Source organism: Diabrotica undecimpunctata, chromosome 5, assembly GCF_040954645.1.
Source record: "Diabrotica undecimpunctata isolate CICGRU chromosome 5, icDiaUnde3, whole genome shotgun sequence".
In the NCBI taxonomy this organism is placed as follows: Eukaryota; Metazoa; Arthropoda; class Insecta; order Coleoptera; family Chrysomelidae; genus Diabrotica; species Diabrotica undecimpunctata.
In genome coordinates, this window is record NC_092807.1 from 65,016,567 (window position 1) to 65,033,087 (window position 16,521).

Consider the following 16,521-nt stretch of genomic DNA (forward strand, 5'->3'; position numbering starts at 1 on the left):
AATACTAGCAAATAAACTGAATCAGATTTTTTTTTTCGTACGGGATCGGGCTTACAACATTGACTATAAGGTCGCGGCATATTATCGTGCACGTATAGTTTCCGGCACGTAGCGTTTCCACTCCAGCAATTGGGCTGCTCGTTCACATTTTCATACATAGAACTTTTCGGTTTGGTTTGGTAAAGATATGATCTCGCTTTTCTCGACAAAAATTATGTGCAGTTGCTCTTCTTTTTAACGATGAAGAATGAAAAACTGTGTTAAAAATAAGGTTTAAAGTACATCCAATGCTAAGACAAAGGAAGAAGGAATGTAAATACTGGACTTTATACAGATAATTAATTCATGACGATGAAAAATATTATGGATATTTTAGAATGAATAGGATTCAGTTTAAATATGTTTTAAATTTAATTTCACCTTCAGTTAAAAAACAAAATACTACATTTAACGAAGCCATACATCAAACCAAAAGTATTTTTAAAAAGAAGAGGAATCACTTCCGTACAAAAGTCCTAATTAATTGATGGATTCGACCGTTACTTGATGGAAATTCATTTTATGTAACAATAAAACACTGAAAACTTTGTTTTCAAAACTTCCACAAAATTTATTTTAAATTCTTATCACTACAGCTGTTTCGGCTGATTGCCTTTCTCAAGTGGGAAAGCAAAGTTTCTCACTTGAGATAGGCAATCAGCCGAAACAGCTGTAGTGATAAGAATTTAAAATAAATTTTGTGGAAGTTTTGAAAACAAAGTTTTTAGTGTTTTATTGTTACATAAAGTCCTAATTGTTTATCACTTCCGCGATTAATTGTCACAAAGCAATAAAAACACATGCATAAATGACAAAATAGCCTCGACAATTATTTTTTTTTAAATACTCTTGATTAAAATTATCCAAATCAAATAAATACCTAAATAAACAACAGGGGGAAAACGACGGACATTTAATTCACATTATCCTTACCAACCGGTTATGACTCGTTACGTAGCCGTCGGCATCAGTAAAATATTGTTTTCAAATATACTGAACGGAAACGTTAAGTGTCTAAAACGCTATGTTCCGGACAGTGTGCGTTGTTCATATTTAAAACCATTTAAATTATATTTTTCGGAAACTAAACGCTATGTGCTGAAAATGCAACGGGCATGATAATATGCCACGACCTTTAGAGTGTGCTTCTTTCACAATAAATCCTTGGGTTTCTTCTTTTTTCTTGTCTTCTGTCTTGTACTCTTTTATGAACCTCTTTTACAATATTTAATTAAATAATACGAAATTACAATAAAAATATAATTTACATTTACATTACAAATATCTTAACATAATATTATTTTAGGATTCATTCTACGATTATGAAAAGGATCTTTCGTATTCGCCAAGTAATCAAAGTAGCGATAATTTAGAGGTAAATCAGGTAAATATATAATTTTCACATAGTACTTACACTCTAAATTTTAGGAAAGTTGGACTAAGTCACACAGAATAACTCACAAGGAAAGCCAAAGTATTAAGAAAGCACAAGTGCTTCAGGTAACATAGCTGTTGAAATTTTATGTTAACAGTCTTTAATGTAATATGATTTTTCAAGGTCCAAGGTCTAGACGTTGATAAACGAAATCAAAACTTTCCCGATGAAATAGATGTAGACATCCATAATATTAACAAATTAAGCTTAGATAATGACGTTAATAATCATAATCACATTCCGGTAGTAGAAGGTAATTGTGAAATTAATCAAATAGTAAAAATGGATACAAGTACAGCCCCATCTACTTCGACTAAATCAAAACAAACCAGATTAAAGAATTATTGTTATTTTTGTGAAAATCTTGTTTTAAATTTTAGTAGACATCTTGTAACTGCACACCCTTTGGAAATAGAAGTTCAAGAGATTTTGTCCAAACCGACCAAAAGTAGAGAGAGAAAAGAATTAATTGGACTAATTAGAAAAAAAGGAAATTATTTAAATTCGCAGGTTCATTTTAAACCCATGAAAAAATCGAACATACCTTGTGATCAAGATAATTATATTCCATGTGAATTTTGTTTGGGGATTTACGTGTCTAGGCAGTTATGGCGTCATAAAAAGGTATGTCAAAAAAGATTAAACAAAAGTAAGACAATAAAAAGTCAACTTTTATTTAAACTTGGGGTCGACAACGAACTACAATCAAAAATGTTTCCAACTATGAGGTTAGATGAAGTCTCAATGATGGCTAAAAAAGATACATTAATTTGTGCATTTGGAGGCAGATACCTTAAAACACATCGAGAACAACATTTTGTAAATATTACATCTCGAAAAATGAGAGAGTTGGCAAAAATTTTAATTCAAGTTAGAAAAATTGAACCAACTATTCAAACACTATTTGACGCATTAAATCCAAAGTTTTATGACCATTTAGTGACAGCTACTAAAATAATTGCCAAGTACGATTCAACTAAAAAAATATTTGAATCGCCTACTTTTGCGATGAATATAAGCACAACTATAAAACAGTGTTGCGATATCGCAATTACATATGCTTTAAAGAAAAAGGGTGTTTATGCTAATGTTGCCACTGCTGAAGTCGAAGCAGACTTAAAAACTATGATACAGCTTTTACAATCTAATTGGAAATTTGATATTTCAACAGAAGCGTCAAATCATTTAAACATGCAAAAATGGAACAAGATTACCATTGTTCCGCTTGCAAAAGACCTCAAGTTATTAAAGGACTATCTTACTAAGCAAGCAGAGATAACTACCAGAAAGTTAAAATCGGATTTAAACGACAAGGATTCGTACAAGATATTATTAGAAACAATTTTTTGTAGACTAATACTACTTAATAGGAAAAGACCTGGAGAGTTACAACGGTTATTTTTAGATACTTACCTTAACTCGGAAAAAGACAAACAACAAAACTACGAGGAATTTTCGGAGGCTTTATTACCTTCTGAAAAATTACTGATGAAAAGCTTTAAACGAATTGTAATTAGAGGGAAACGAGATCGTGGCGTCCCTGTCTTAATAAGCCCCGATGTACAGGAACATATTAAAATTATTCTCGATGCTAGGAATTATTTTATTAGTCAGCAAAACAGATATTTTTTCGCCAGTGTTAAAAATAATGACAAACCAATTATTGGGTATAAAGTATTGTCAAATTATGCTTTGGCATGTAAAGCAGAAAATCCTAAGGCATTGACATCTACAAGGCTTAGAAAACACATGGCCACTTTAACGCAATTATTTGAGATGAAGGAAAGCGATTTAGAGCAGCTGTCTACTTTTATGGGGCATACGTCAGAAGTCCATAAAAAAAATCTTACAGACTACCGGATGATGTTTATCAAACGGCAAAAATAACAAAAATTTTACTACTGATGGAGAAGGGCCTGGCAGCTAAATTTAAAGGAAAATCCCTACAAGAAATAGAAGTAGATATGGAAGAGGAGTTATTAACATCTGAAAACACCTCCGAAGAAGTGGATGAAGCAGAGGAATTGAGAGACCTTCATAGGTCACCGGAGCTCACACCTGAACCTAGTACAAGTACATGCGGCCGTGATAAAGGGAAACCCTACAAACGAATCCAGAGGGAACGCTGGACAGAACAGCAAAAACGCACGGTTACAGAACACTTCCAGCATCACATTACCAATAAAAAAGCACCGAAGGAAAAAGAGTGTAAAGAGTTAATAATGAAATATTCCGATCTACTGCACAATAAAGACTGGCAAAAGATTAAAGTCTTTATTCAGAACACATATTCAAAAAATAAGTCTCATTAAGTGTCATTAAGTGTCATAAATAAGTGTCATTTTATAAACCGAATATATTCAGTAGTTTTAATTTTAAGAAATATGAGAAAAACTGTTTAACACCCTAGTTGCGTTTAAATATTTATAAAGTTTTGTTTGTTTCAACATTTATTGTTAACACGTTCGTCTCCAATAAAATATGTTTAACAATCCTATGACACTGTTGTAGAGTTGAATGGGCTTCGCGGAAACCACACTAGTGTGTGGGGATCACTGAATTAATTTCGATGTCTTCTGAGAATCTTTGGAGCAGAAGTCTTTCTAAGATTTTTGACATTATTGGAAGTAAGCTGATTGGTCTATATGAAGTAGTAATATTTGGTGGTTTATTTGGTTTACTAATCATAATTATTTGTGCGAACTTCCAATTAATCGGGTAGTAGGCTAATCTTATAATACTATTATATATCATTGTTAGTAGGACAATTGCTTTTCTCGGTAATTTTTTTAATATTAGCCCAGTGATCATGTCAAAGCCTGGTGCTTTGTAGTTATTGCATCTAGAAATTTGTTCTTTGACATTATTAGGAGTAAAGCATTTGATTGGTAGCATCATTGGGCATGGAGCGTCTAAGAAGTTTTTAACTTGTTCTTCGTTATTATTGTTATTAAGTTCAGGTGCACCAAAAACGTGTGAGAGATGTTCAGCAAAGATTGATGCCTTTTCTTGTTCAGTTTTTCCCCAGCTTCCATCGGCTTTCCTTAGAGGTGGTATGTGCTGTGTAGGTGTCTTGAATGATTTCGTTGCTTTCCAGATGCTGTGGTCTTCTTTTGACAGGCTGTTGATGAATAGTTCAAATGTATCATTCCTCGCGTCTTGTAGGGCAGTTTTAAGTTGCCGTGTTAATCTATTGTATTCATTTTTATCTATAGGATTGCGACTTCTTTGCCATATGCGCCTGGCTCTTCTTTTTTGTGCAACAAGACGTTTTATATATACGGGTATGTTGGTGTCACTTGGTTCTTTGTCATTCTGAGGGGGTGTAGCTATTTCAGCTGCTGCATGTATAGTTTGGGTGAGAAGAAGCACAGCATTATCGATATCGTCTGGTTGCTTTAATCTTGTATTTAAATTTAAATTTTCATTTGTCAAAATAATTTAAGCCCATGTTATGGAGGATAAAGAAGTCGAGTAGATCTGGGATTTTGTTTGGATCTGATGGCCAGTAGGTGGGTTGCCCTGTAGATAAGTAAGAGCTGTTTGTGTTAGCTATGGCTTGTCTGAGATTTTTTCCCTTTGTCGTACATAGTCTTGATCCCCAGTCTGTATGCTTGGCATTCCAGTCACCTCCAATTACGAATTTGTTTGATAGATGTTTGAAGAAATCTTCATATTCTGCTGTGGTGATATTATGCCTTGGAGGGCTGTACATTGCCGCAATGTCAAAAGACCATGGTTGAGAACTGATACAGATTACTGCAGCTTGTATTTTTTCCGTCTGATACATTATTTCCTCATAGTGTGACACCTCATAGTGTACCAGTTTTCGGTATGTTTCTGAGTCACGGGAATTTATTTTTATTGTGTTGTTCTTTAATGCTGTACAATAGAATGTCTCTGTTTTTGTTACTTCCGATAGGCTGTTAACCATTTTATTGTATTCAGTAACACCATATATAAAAATTGGTGGGGGTTTAGAGGTTGCTGGAGTTTCGTTGGTATTTTCTGTACTGTTATTGTTGTCGTTTTCGTTTTCATTTTGTAGAATCTGAAATTTATTGCTAGTTACTACTGTGTCTTCGTTTTCTGTTGGTGTCGGAGGATTAATTTTGCGTTTTTTGTTACTATGTTGTATAGTTTGCCATTCGTGGATGTCCGATGACTCAATGTCGCTGATTTCCCCTGAAGATTCTTCACTTTGTAATGTACGTGTCATCTCAATCGAATCGTAAGCTTCATTTTGAGGTGAAGATAATGTGGGATTTATTTTAGGATTGTATTGATAGTTTGAGGAAGATTGTGATAGTACTTGGTTAGGAACATAATATATTGTTGTTGGTGGGTTGTTTAAAATTTGTGCTGAATTTGGTTGTAAATTTTGTGGAAAAAGGACATTTGGGCATTCTGGTTGAATTTGCTGTTGCTGATATTGAGTATTTATTATTTGACCATTAACAGTAGCAGTATAAAAAGGAACACTCACCGATAAATCTGGTGGATCACTCATTTTAATTGTTAAAACTGTATATTTTAATTTTTAAATAGTTTATAAATAGTATATCCACTTGATACACGATAATGACGGTAAAAACGCGGCCGGAGCCCGTTTTTAATCACCACTATAAACTTTCGCCTAATTCGTATCGATGTTTACAGGTCGAGAGTCAAATGAATACTTAGTTTTTTAAAATGAATTAATTTTTGGTTACATTATGTTTGTTTATGTAGAATGTAATTTTTTTTGTTTCAAATTAAATTTAAAATAATATTGTATATGTAAATGTATTGTATATTATGCTACCAGTGCACTATCATGTTTATTTGTTTTCTATTAAAATAATAAAAAACTATATAAATGTATAATTTTTATTTATAATTATAAAATTATGGAAATATTGCCAAAGTTAAAAATACATAAAGAAAAAATAAAAAAAAATAATAATAAAAAAACTTCCAGTTTTTACATTAGAATGAAAATTAGAAAAATACAACTATTATGTTTAAATGTTGTAAGGATTAAAACTGGTCTTTTGTCGACCCATTTTATCACTTGTAAAATCAATAATGGGGGAAGTTTCATCGTAAGTAACCGGTTGCAACTTTTTTAATCGAGATTTTGGTTTTACATGTTTTTATAGTAGAACATCTGCACATGAATTCGGTTCTTGAACCATGATTTCAATTCATCGACCCATATTCTAAAAAAAGGTGTTTTTATGTCCTTCGGAATATTATAAACTGGTTCTCTTTCACAAAGCATTGAAAATATGGTTTACATTCTATATTTAGAAAAATAACTCTTGTTCGATCTAAACTAAATTAATACACAAATCAAATAATCAGTTTTTTATAGAAATGCAGATTCCCGCGGAGTCTCGTATATCCGGACCTCTAATAGCATTAAAAACATAATTCTCAATTAGCAGTGCGATACAAGATATATTTAGGTTGTATAATCTTAGAGCCGTAATACGACCATAAGACCGTATGTTATAAATAAATATATCCCTATAAGCAGTGAACGTTGGAGCTTTTTCGAGTTTATCATATCTTCTTCTTTGAGTGCCTCTCCTATTAGAGATTGGATATCATTAGGGCGATTCTAATTTTATTTACTGCTGTTTTAAATAATTCGTTAGGGGTACAGCCAAACCACTCCCTTAAATTTCTCATCCAGGACATTCTTCTACGGCCTGGATTTCTGCGTCCTTGGATTTTTCCTTGCATTATATTTTGTAGGAATGTGTACTTTTGTCCTCTCATCAGGTGGCCAAAGTATTCAAGTTTTCTCTTTTTTATATTCAGTATAACTTCAGGATCGTTATTGGTTCTACGTATTACCTCTTCATTTGTAATTTTATCCACCCAACTTATTTTTGGTATACGGCGGTAGCACCACATCTCAAAGCTTTCAAGATTTTTAACATTCTTCTGTTTAAGAGTCCATGCCTCAACACCGTAAAGCAAAGTACTGAATACATACTAAGTAGTTAACTAAAAGTGGACGTATGCAAAGAGATGTATGACGTAATCGTATGGTATTCGCTAAATCCTGTCACGTAATATGCCACACACCTCTGTGCGTTAACTCGTTTTATTGCTGCCAGTTTAAGGTGTTATTAGATGCCGCCATGTTTAATTTCTCTCCAACATCGTATTATCTCCGTTAAATCCTATCATTTTAGGCTCCATATGTCATGATTAAACCTATAGGACCGGAGATACGCAACTAAGGCTCTTTTGACATAACTATATAGGAGCAAATATTTATACCTAAGGTCCTTTTGACGTGTTGATGTATTTAATTTCTACTGTATGTCACGATTGGACTAATAGGATCGAAGATACATAACTAAAGCCCTTTTGCCAGGCTTCTTCTTCTTCTAGTTCCATGACCGTTATCGATCGTTGGATATCATGTTGGCTACAATATTCGCTATCGTGCCTTTATTGACAGCAGCTCTAAATAACAATGTAGTTGAGTTTCCATACCATTGCCTTAAATTTTTAAGCCATGATGTTCTTCTTCTACCAGGATTACCTTGGATCTTTCCCTGAATGATCAGATGTAAAAGATCATATTTTTCAGGGTGTCTTATAATGTGACCGAAGTATTCCAGCCTGCGTTTCTTTATTATATTGACCAGTTGTGTTGTTTGGTTCAGCCGTCTAAAGACCTCCTCATTTCTAACTATGTCGACCCAGCTTATTTTCAGTATTCGTCTGTATACCCACATCTCAAAGGCTGTCAAGCGTCTAAGGATAGCCTCAGTTAGAGTCCACGCTTCTACTCCATACAGCAGGGCAGGAAAGATGTAGCAAGATGTCATTCGAACTCTAAGGTCAATGCTAAGATTGTGACTGCAAAGTACGTTTCTCATTTCTACAAAGGCAGTGAGGGCTTATTCTATTCGGCTTTTAATTTCTGCGGTTGGATCCCAGCTCTCATTGATATTACTGCCGAGATACACGAGTTTCTCTACTCTGTCCAGTGTGGCATCTCCGACTTTTATACCGTCATCCTGTATATAATTATGTTTTCTAACTATCATATATTCAGTTTTCTTAACGTTGAGTTTTAATCCATACTGATCACAAGTCTGTTTTATTTTGTTCATTAGATTTTGAAGGTCTTCTCCACAATTAGCAAGCACTAATGTATCGTCGGCATATCTAATATTGTTGACGGTTACTCCATTCACAATAATACCTTCGGTTGTCTCCATTTAGGCTTCCTTAAATATTTCCTCCGAATATAAGTTAAAAAGTAAAGGCGACAATATACAGCCTTGTCTTACTGTTCTTTTTATATTTATTTCATCCGACAGTTCTTGTTCAACCTTTATTCTTGCCACTTGATGCCAGTATAGATTTGTAATTATTCGTAGATCTTTATCGTCCAATCCCGCTGTTTCCAATATTTCTAGCATTTTGTTATGTCGGACTTTGTCAAAAGCCTTTTGCCAGGCTACTCTATTTAATTTTTATATCTCATTGTATTCTATTAGTTAAATTCTATCATTTGAGGTACGAAACGTCACGATTGGACTAATAGTACCGCAGATACATAACTAAGGCCCTTTTGACAAGCCGATGTATTTTATTTTTCTATCTTATTGAATTCGATTGGTTAAATCCTGTCATTTGCGGTACTGTACGTTACGATTGGGCCACTAAAAACGAAGATACGTAACTAAGGCCCTTTTGACGTGATGCTGTATTTGATTTCTGTCATTGTATTCTATTGGTTAAGTGCTATCATTTGAGGTATCGTACGTCACGATTGGACTAATAGGACCGAAGATACATAACTAAGGCCATTTTGACATGCTACTCCATTTAATTTTTATACCTCATTGTATTTTATTTGTTAAATCCTTTCATTTGAGGTACTGCACGTCATGATTGGACTAATAGAACTAAAGATACACAACTAAGGCCCTTTTGACATTGTTCTGCATTTGATATTTCCATCCCATTGTATTCTTTATGTTAAATCCTATTATTAGAGGTACTATACGTCACGATTGGACTAATAGAACCGAAGATACGTGACTACAGCCCTTTTGACATCTTGCTGTATTTAATTTTTTTATTTCATTGTTTTCAATTGGTTAAATCCTGTCATTTGAGATACTGTACGTCACGATTGGACTTATAGAAACGAAGATATATAATTAAGGCCTTTTGGACATGCTGCTATATTTGATTTTTCTGTCTTATTGTATTTTATTGGTTAAATCCTATCATTTGAGGGGCTGTACGTCGCGACTGGACCAATTGGAGCGAAGATACAATAGGTAGTTGCAATATATCATAAACTGTTGCTTTTAATTAAACATGATGCCAGAATGATTTGTGGATGAAAAAAATATATATATATATATTCTTAAATTTACTATTTCGTTGTGGGTAATATTATATTCAACAGCGATGCCAAATTTCTGATGCTAAAATGATTGATAATGAAAGTGGGATATACATTTTCATGTATATAATGGCAGCGAGTAAACGGTAAAACCCTGAACTAAATATATATAATTTTTTCACTCTACCATCATTTTAGACTCAAACATTTTCTGGAATAAACTTATATAACTCAATAAGGGATAAAAAGAGAAAGCGGATATTTTAAAATACCAACACGGTATCAAAACTCTAATCAATGAGATGGTTAAAATTCTTGTAACAGGTACAGGAAAAAAGTTATTAAGGTCTTGTAAAGTAGCGTCGATATACAGATGCTACTTTGCAAGACGATGCTAAATTGATGGTAAAAGCATAATGTATCGATGCGAAAATGATAGTAGGATGTATATATATATATATATATATATATATATATATATATATATATATATATATAAGTCAAATATATATATATATATATATATATATATATATATATATATATATATATATATATATATATAAGTCAATTTTCTTGTGAGTTTTTTAATTTGAAATAATTTATAGTTTTATAAAAACAAAGTACTACTTTTTTTTTATTGAACTAGTTATAACTGTGTGGTTTGTTCTGTACTTATCTGTTCTTATTTTTAGAGAAACATATTACTCTGCAAAGTATAAGTAATGAATTAAGGGATAAAGAAGTTGCATTTATTGGCAAAACATCTGTTAGCATTTTGTTAAAAGAATTGGGATTTAAATATGAGAAGGACAATAATCGAATAGCATTAATTGAGCGCACCAGTATTGCTGCTTTAAGTGCCAAGTTTTTTCGTAAATATATGGAAAATATTAATACTGTGCATCCCAGAGACCTTGTTTTTTTGGACGAAACGTGGATTTATTCAAAGGGAAATAAAACAATTTCCTGGCAAGACAACAGTGTTAAAAGTGTACGTAAACCAGAAGGGTATGATGGTAAACGCTTTATAATTGTTCACGCTGGTTCTTCGAAAGGATTTGTTACTGAAGCAAGTTTATTATTTTGCTCAAAATCTAAAGTAGCTGATTATCATGGGGAAATGAACAATGAAATTTTCACTAAATGGGTAAGTGAAAAATTCTCAATTTAGAAGAGCCATCATTAATTGTGATGATGTTCTGATGGCTTCCACTATTTCAACTAGAATGGAAATTATTACCTGGTTGACAACTCACAAGATCAAGTATGAGGCAAAACTCACAAAACCTGAATTATTACAAATTGCGAAAATGAACAAAAAAGAGAATGTGTATATAATTGATGAACTACTAAGAGAACATGGCCATGAAGTGTTGAGACTACCTCCTTATCACTGTGAATTCAACGCTATTGAATTAATTTGGGCAAACTGCAAGTCATATTACAATACGCATATTGGTAGAGATGCACATTCTGATAGTGCTGTTATAAATATGTGGAACGAGGCACTAAACCAATGTAACACAGAAATTTGGGAAAAATGTGTGAAACATACTCATGAAATTATTACAAAGTGGTATATCCGAGAAAAAAATATGGTTGACAATAAACATTCAACCAATCATAATAGACACTGGTAATATGAGTGACTCAGATTCTGACAGTGAAGAATTCTTAAATTTATGATTGGCTACGTGACTGTAAAGTGTATGAGGCTTCAATAAATATTTATGTTCCAGAAATGAACATATCGTTTTAAAATATAAAATAAAAATATAATTCCTTAGACTTTTCTTAGTGTAGAATAAGTAAAATAGTCATTTCATCAAGTTTGCTCGGGATACCCGTTTCATTGGCGCCACAGCCTCTTAAATAGTTTTCACACCTAAATACAAGAGGGGTAATCTTCACTTTTACGCATCAAGTAGTATTTTATCAGTTCATTCTCACACATCGCCCTTGAGGCATGTGCATTTTAAAACACTCTCAATTCACGTATAAAATATTTCTCTACGTCGAAATCGGGCATTTTTCTCATAACGGTTTTCTCTTTCGCGTGTTATAAAGAAAGAATTATTTGATATTGTATAGTCAGCTACGGCCGTGTTGAGGCTTCTCTACTCTAAAAATAGTTAATTATAAGTCGATAAATTAAAAGTGATTTTACTTCTCTGGAGCTATATTTGCTCACATTAACAATCCTTATCCTTCAACGGTCACTGAAGAACCAAACCTATGGAGATACATCCACTCACAAGTCCTTTGAAGTAAGGCTTGGAATCAAAAGATTTCCAACCCTCGAATGTAGGTAGCCAGTTACAAGGCTCCCTCATTTCGTGGTCCTATCGAGAACAGATTATTTGATGAAACAGGACTGAAGAAAGAAAAGGATTACACAAGCCGGAGAACAACAGGAAGAAAGAATAATGGTTTCTCGTCCCTAGAAGAAAGATTGCACAAGTTGACCTTCGTTCAAGATTAGATACGTGTGTTTTGCGAAAAGTGCGTTATGTGTTGGTAAGCGACAGCGGTAATTAAATTGGATACTTGAAAAACATTTGGTGAGGTTAAAACTCTTTCTATATTTTCTATAGTCACTGCATGCACATGGTTTATATTAGTAGATATGTGTCTCGACTTTTATTTGTTTATTAATATTTATATTAACTAATGGCTTTGATTTAACAACAGATCTTTCTTCTCAATATCGCTAAAGATAGCTGACAATTATTATTATACAGATTGCCTCACAGCCCGCTCTCACGAAAAATATTTATTTATCACTCTAGTAAAAATACTCGCGTCTTAGTTGAAAAAGACATTTACACTAAACAAAATCATTCACTCTTATTTCTCGCTCAGCATATATTTGCCAATAAATTCACTTTTAAATAAAAAATGGAAGCTTTAGAAAAAGCGCAAATCACTTAAAGCATCAATTACACGTATCTCAGAATGGTTTATAGCCAATAAAGACACAGAAAACGAAATACTTGATTTTGAAAATAGGAAAGAAAAACTTTTTAATTTTTTCACACAATATGAACAAATTCAATTGGAAATCGAACAGACTGATGACAGCGACCAACAATCAGCTGATCGAGCAAATGTTGAAGAAAAATACTTCAACACACTCAAAGGTTTGCAAAGAAAAATAATAGAATTAAATTTAACAGAAAATAAAGTACCTAGCTCAAATAATAATGCTGTTTCCAGTGCGAGGCTGCCTGAAATTAGCATGAAAACCTTTACCGGAAATTTCTCAGAATTCAATGAATTCTTTCAAGTATTTGAAACTCTGATCACAAACAATTCAAGTTTTAATAATGTACAAAAGTTTATATATTTAAAATCCTTCCTCAAAGGAGAACCTTTAAACTTAATTAGCAGTATCGAAGTAGTAGATGCAAATTTTGCTATCGCTATAAAAACCTTAAAAGAAAGATATGATGACAAATCACTAGTGATTAGTACTCTTATAAAAAAGCTGTTAAAGTCTCAATCTCTAGTTAAATGCACTCCTCAGGTACTAAGAGATTTTCTTGTACACACGAAGCAAACGCTTCAAGCTCTTAGTAATCTCGAAGTTCCAATTGAACATTGGGACCTCCTTTTATTAGAAATATTTTTAGAAAAAATAGATTTCGCTTCTCACAAGGCTTTTGAATATGAAGTAGGTTCTAAGAATGTTCCAACACTCAAACAATTTTTTGAATTTCTAGAAAAAAGATGTGATGTTTTAGAGAAACTTAATTACACTAAAACTCAGTCAAAGTTTAATAATAAAGTCACTCAAAAAACTGCTCATATTTCCACTATAAATAATAATAAATCTAGCTATGAAAATTGCATATTTTGTAAACAAACTGGTCATAAAATATATCAGTGTAACTTATTTAAAGACACAAATTCTCGAGAAAGGTTTAATTTTGTAAAGCAAGCACAGCTTTGCAGAAACTGTTTTGGCACTAAGCATTTTACTGATAAATGCATCTCTAAATACACATGTAAAATTTGCAATAAAAAGCACAATACACTTCTGCATGAAGAAAATAATTTTTCTCATACTCATGAAAATAATTTATTCTCTCCCACTCAAAGCAATCAAAGTGCTTCAAATTCACATGATGGTAATCAAAGTCACGCCAATAGGCAACAATCACGCTTTAATGCACCACAAACCTCTCAATCGTCCGCAAGTATACAGTGTGATTCACAAACTCGCCATAGTGCACCACATATCTCTCAAAGTCATTTTCATGCTCCTCAAAGGAGTAATAATGCCCAAGTTACTCAAAGAATTAATTCTCCACATTCATATAATGAATCACCAAACACTTCTACTCACTTAAGCACTCAGACAAATAAATATTGTCTCCTCTCAGACACACAAAGTCAAAATTCATCTTGCATCTCTTCTCTCTCAACTTTAAATCCAAAAAACGAAGTTTTGCTAGCCACAGCGCTGGTAACAATTTAGTCTGAAAGTGGACAACCTGTACACGCAAGATGTCTCCTCGATAATGCATCTCAATCGAGCTTTGCAACAAAAGATTTAGTAAATAAACTAAATTACTCTACCACTCATAAAAGATTACAAATTTCCACAAGTTCTCAAAATTGTTCCATCTCAAATGAAATGGTAAACATTGAATTTTTCCCATATAAAAACAATGATATGAAATTTTAAGTCTCATGTGCAGTTTTGAATAATATTACGTGTAAAATACCTCAGGTACCTCTATATCGTAGCAAAATAAAAATACCAGCTGGCATAAAGCTCAGTGATCCCTCTTACTCCTCCCCAGGGAGAATCGATCTCTTATTAGGTGCAGAAATTTACTGTGATCTATTAAAGGATGGTTTAATTCATATTGGAGCAGGTCTTCCAGTGCTTCAAAACACTCATTTAGGATATGTCATGTTCGGTAACCTATCTCCACAAGTTTCATCTAAGAAAAAGATGCACTCTCACTCAAACTGTAACTATTCACACGCGAATCATATTTCTTTATTTGTTCAATCTCATACTGAAGAAGATAATATAAATAATCTTCTCCAAAGGTTTTGGGACATTGAAGAAGTTCCCGAAATAAAGCATTTAAGTCCTGATGATGAAAAGGCTGAGGAAATATTTAAAGCCACAACACAAATCCTACCGAATGGACAGTTCCAAGTAGATTCACCCCTATGCACGCCTAATGAAAATAATAAATTGGGCGACTCTTTCCAAATGGCGCGAAGGCGATTTCTAAATTTGGAGAACAAATTCTCAAAAAATTATTCTCTTTACAAACAATATAAATCTTTTATAGATGAGTATGTTGAATTAGGACATGCAAAATATGTTCCGTTGTCTCTGCAGAATGTACACTCAGAAAACAAATATTTCTTGCCTCACCACAGTGTAGAAAAAGGCACTTCTCTCACAACTCGTTTGCGCGTAGTTTTTGACGCATCCATGAAAACCACTTCTGGTTTTAGCCTTAATGATATTATGTTAAAGGGTTATACCACACAACCAGAACTATTTGACACTTTAGTCAATTTTAGACTCTTTAAGTATGTGTTCACATCTGATATAAAAAAGATGTTTGGACAAATCAGAATTAACCCCAACCAAACTTTCTTATTAAATATTTTGTGGCGCAACTCTCCCTCGGAGCCGTTAAAATGTATACAATTTAAAACGGTTACCTATGGAACGAAACCAGCTACCTTCCTTAGCACACGATGTTTAATTGAACTCGCAAACATGCATAAGGAAGAATATCCTCTCGCTCATGATATGCTCATTAATTTTTGCTATATTGATGACATATTATATGGTACAAATAGTATTGAAACACTCACACTTGCGCATGAGCAAATCACTGCACTGCTACAAAAGGCAGGCATATCTCTTCACAAATGGTGTTCAAATTCACCACAATTTTTAGAAAATATTTCACAACTTTCAACTGACTCTACGTATGTCATATCTCCAGAAAATCATTCCTATTAAATATTAGGTCTTTGTTGGGACTCTAAATTAGATGGTTTCTCTATTTCAGTGCCAGATATCGAAATAAAAGATTCCTACACTAAAAGACAAGTGCTCTCGATAATCGCAAGTTTTTTCGACCCCAAGGGATTAATTAATCCTGTAATAGTAACTGCAAAAATAATAATGCAAAGAATTTGGCTTTCAAAAATTCAGTGGAATCAAAGTTTAGACTCTACACTCTTAAATGAATGGTTAAATTTTCTCAAACATATTTCAGCACTAAAACATCTAAAAATTCACAGACCTTCTTTTATTGAAAATTATATATGTAGTATACAAATACACGCATTTTCCGACGCTAGTGAAAAGGCATACCCCAGCTGCATATATATTAGAGTTGCTTATAGCTCAAGAAATGTCTCTTCCACACTCATCACCTCTAAAAGTAGGGTAGCTCCAATAAAAACATTAACTTTACCTAAGTTAGAACTTATGGGTGCTGTTTTATGCAGCAAACTCACTAAAAGAATAGTTGAAATTCTAAATAATAAATTAACTCAAATAGACTCAATAAACTGATGGACGGACTCAGAAATCGTACTTGCTTGGTTAGGCTCACATAGCTCGAGATGGTCACAGTTTGTTGCAAATAGAGTTTCTGAAATACAAGGAAACCCACAATTTAAG